Source organism: Condylura cristata, unplaced genomic scaffold (genome assembly GCF_000260355.1).
Source record: "Condylura cristata isolate star-nosed mole 26May11 unplaced genomic scaffold, ConCri1.0 scaffold00010, whole genome shotgun sequence".
NCBI lineage: Eukaryota > Metazoa > Chordata > Mammalia > Eulipotyphla > Talpidae > Condylura > Condylura cristata.
In genome coordinates this window covers 4,682,202-4,686,224 of record NW_004567111.1, presented here as the reverse complement: position 1 = coordinate 4,686,224, position 4,023 = coordinate 4,682,202, and the positions used below count along the sequence as shown (strand labels likewise).

At 60.3% G+C, this 4,023-nt stretch overlaps 1 protein-coding gene across 1 annotated transcript in view; it reads right to left on the bottom strand.

The window, feature by feature from the left end:
• GGACT (gamma-glutamylamine cyclotransferase) overlaps nt 1-3,745 on the bottom strand; it is an 18,493-nt gene extending 14,748 nt beyond the window's left edge. The window contains exon 1 of the mRNA XM_012723215.1: nt 3,603-3,745. The gene's annotated coding sequence lies outside the window, so the exon portion shown is untranslated. The remainder of the gene's footprint in view (nt 1-3,602) is intronic.
• Between the last annotated feature and the right edge of the window lie 278 nt (nt 3,746-4,023).

The window sequence follows — 4,023 nt, the reverse complement described above, 5'->3', positions numbered from 1 at the left end:
GGTCCCCCCCGGGGCCGCCCTCGCCAGGGCCCTCACCCGCCCCGCAGGCACCGATCGGGCAGGGGTGACCACCGCCCGGGCACCGCACGAGAGACCAAAGCCGGGCCCTGGCCTAGGAGGCTCTGGCCCTTCTCCAGCCAGGCCAGGCCGCCGCGGGCCCTGCCCACGAGTCACAGCGACACCTGTCGCCAGCGTCACCGGTCACGCTCCGCACCCCGTGCGAGCCCCCGCTGCCCTGGCAGGGGCGTGGCAAGGTGAGGGGCCGCCAAGGCCGGCGGGGTGCGGCTGCATGGGGTCCCCAGTCACCCCTGCCGGGGAAGGAGAGGGGCCAGGTCACCATCCTCGTGGCCGGGACACTGCACCGAGGAAGAGGAGCCAGTTGCAGGGCAACAGCGGCCTTCGCGGAGCGGCATGCTGGGGGGGACACCAGCGCCAGTTTGGGGACACCCATCGCCAGTTCTTCAGGCGCCCCGCTGCGCCAGCAGCCCGGTCACTACCGGAGCCGTGTCCACGGGTGGCCACGGCCCCTCCCCTGGCGGCGCGCGCCACGTCTCCACTAGCCAGAAGGGGAAAGTCACTCTCGGGGTGAGTGGCCCGACGCCCGGCCGCCCGCGCTCACAGCGCTGGTCCAGGAGGCCGCACAGACAGTCAAGTGCTGCCCCGGCGGGAAGGCCCCGCGGAGCTTGGGGTCTCCTGGGCAGCTGAGTGGGTTAGGCTCTGCTGTTCCAGGGGAAACTGCCCCTGTACATCTCACCATGAGTCACTCGCCATCAGCATGGCAGAATCACACGATGTTAAAGCTGCAAGAAACTTCAGCTGGCACTGTGAGTTGAAGAGAGACATCTGGACTTTGCCCAGGCGGGTGCGGGCACCACGCAGGCGGCGACTGGGACAGCGGAGGAAGCGCCCCGGCCCCTTTCCGAGAGGGCGCTCGGCTCGGTCCCCTCGGAACTGCACCGCTTAGTGCGCCGCCACCAGGGGGCAGCAGTGCACTCGTCTGCCCAGCGCCCGCCCGGGGCCCTGCCCCAGTCCAGCTGCGCAGGATGCTCACCGTCAAGAAGCATGACGCCTGAAAACACCCCTCAGTAACTTTCTGACGAGCCAAACACTGGGGTCCAATGAAGATAACATTCTCCCGAATCCTTCATACTTTTTAATTTATCCCAGTCCTAACTGACGTAAAGGTCAGTGATGTTCGTTTTAAGCCAAGATGACCCACGGACGCATCCTATGTCTCTGCATTTTAAAGCAAATATTCGAGTGCTTGCTCGGGACACCAGCACCCCAACACCCACCCACCCCTGCCCCGCAATTTGTCCTGGGCCAGCCGTTGCTGGCTGTGCTCCTTCCTACGGCCCCTGGGTTATACAGGACGGTCAGTCACGAGTCTAAGGCTCCGGCAGCTCTCACAGAGATGCGAGCCCCAGGGTGAGGGCTGTCTGGAGGCCACCCTACCTCTCAGGTGGAATAACTTCCACTCTGATTTTAAAGGGCAATATTAGCAGCCGGAACTCAAGCCGCGGCAGCTACGGGGGCTTCAACTTGGAGACACCCCTCCCTCGGCGAGACCCGCCGCCCGACACTGTCAGGTTCATACAAGGCGAGGGAGGACGATGATGACACTGGCAGCGACATTCTGGCGAGGACCCTGGTGCCCCTGACACTCGAGGGGACCTCTCGAAAGCATCAAAGAGAGGCGCATGGTCTTTATTTCACCAACAAATTTCGATTCATTTTCTTCCTTGAGCTCAGCGGGCCTTCATAAGGAAAAGCTTTTACTACTGTCCCTCGGTCCATTTTTAAACCACAACCGTGTTCCTAGTTAAAAGCCATTCAGAGAAATCACTCTCTGCTTACATCCATTTGCTCTCCTGTAATTAACTCTTCACGATCTGTCTAATCTAGCATAAAACTGACGGCCAGAGCAATATGGCAGCATTGGTTGCTACCGGGAAGAGAGGACGGAGACATGAGCATGACGCCTGTCATGACCGGTCACCGCAAAGGCAGCCAGGCCCAGAGACCACCCTGCGAGCCTTCGCCAGGCAAGCCGGGCCAGCCGGTCAGATTCAAGGAGCCTCCTACCTATGCAATATCCTGGTTTTAACTTCTTTATAATTTTACCATATTTAAAAGTATAACCGTCAAAACCCCAGAAATACTTTTATCACAGCTAAGAACGAGAAATTGAGTAATACAAGAACTATCAAAAGCAGGTTTCTTAATAAATTTCAAAACACTGAAAAATAAAAATAAGGCACCTAGTAAGATGGCTCAAATTCTAAAAAGACAATCTCAAGGCAGTCTTTTAAAATCTCAAATTTTGAAGAGACAAACCGTGGCAGCCGGTGGGCTGAGGCCCTCGGCGGACAGTGGCCGGGCCTTGGGAAGCAAACTGTACTGAGCGTCCGTGCCCAGCCACTCGCTCCCCGAGAGCTGCCCAGACGGAGGGTCGCTGCTGCTCACAGAGACTCACACAAACGCTTAAAGCAACTGATTCATAATCGCCCAAAACTGTCAAGAACCCAAAGGCCTTCAGCAGCAGTGAACAGATGCAGAAGAGCGGCCTGCCCGTGAGCTGGGGACTACTCGGCAGAAGAGGACGGACCGGGAGTGGGCAGCGAAGCCGTCTCAAAGGCCACACACTAGTCACTCCATCTGCAACGTTCTGGAGAAGGCAGAGCTTATGGTCTGGAAACCAGACCCACGGGCCTGGGACGGGGCGTGGGACAGGGGAGGAGACGCAGTTTGGTTTGCTCTGATGAGAGCGGCCAGGCCCGCGCGGGGCATCACCCCTTTCTAAAACTGAGCATCATACATCAAAATGTCTCTTGCTAACTCAATACACATTCACATCACATAACGTGCAGGAGCTCTGGAATGCTGAGCTAAACGCAAGGTTAAGAGGAGAGGCGTTGACATCAGCCGGCCAACAAGGGGCAGAGCCAGGGCTGGGGGAGGGCCGGGCAGCAGCGGGCACCCTGGCCGCCACGCTCCCGCGCCCTTAGCAGCCCGCGGCCAGCGGGAGGACGGTGGCCGCGCTGTGCCTTCCCCCCGCAACACAAGGGCCTGTGATGGCCGAGACGCGGCGCCAGAGTCACCCAGGCCCGCCTCTTGGCTCTGGCTTTCACGGAGCAGGGCCCTCCCGGCGCCACACTGGACGCTGCCCGCACAGGCCTGCCTTGCTCTGTCCGAATCACACGTGTCAGCCGTCCCCGCGCGTCCACCTGGGGCCACACTTTCAGGGCCCCCCCTGCAGTGGGCAGGCCCTCGAAACACGCAAAAAGGAAACCAGAGGGGGAGATGGAGTTTTTGTCCCTCCACGTAAAATTCTACTTCTCCGGGGAGCACAAGTTCTGTTGACAGCAGAAAACGGAGGGCGGAGAGAGGAAAACAGTTGTAACAGCACACGCCAAGCTAACAGTACCGCCGTGCATGGGCATCACTAAGGAAGGAGCCAGGGGCGCGCTCTGCGGGAGGAGGGACACGGGGCGTCAGCTTCCCCCAAAGACCCAGCCCCAGAGAGGCCAGACCCACCCGCCCGTGTCCCCTGCGCTCCCAGGGAGGGGCGGCAGCACCTGACCCGGGCAGACAGCGCTCACCTTGACGGTCTTCAAGCAGGCGTGGCCTTGAGATGAGGCACACCGTGGACTGCGGACGGTCTGAGACTCTGGACTCCGGGTCCTTCCCACAGGGCACAGGACAAATGTCCACTTCTCAGGCCTGCGGGGTGCAAGGCGAAGAGGCGAGTGAAGAAAGCGGAGAGGTGAAGAGACGGAGATGGTATCCCGGGCCTCAGGTGGGGCCCAGCGAAGGGATTTCCACTCAGCAGGAAAGTGCCCACAGCTGAGGGCCCACAGCAGTGGTGGGTAGGGGGGCGGGGAGGGGAGGGGGGAGGTGCCCAGTCGCCACCTCCTTGAGAAACAGCAAGCACAGCCTCCCCTTCAAGTTAGGAAGAGAGGAGGAGGAGGAGAAGTGTATTTCAGCTGCCAGGCAAAGCCTACGTCCGGCAGACTCCGCTGA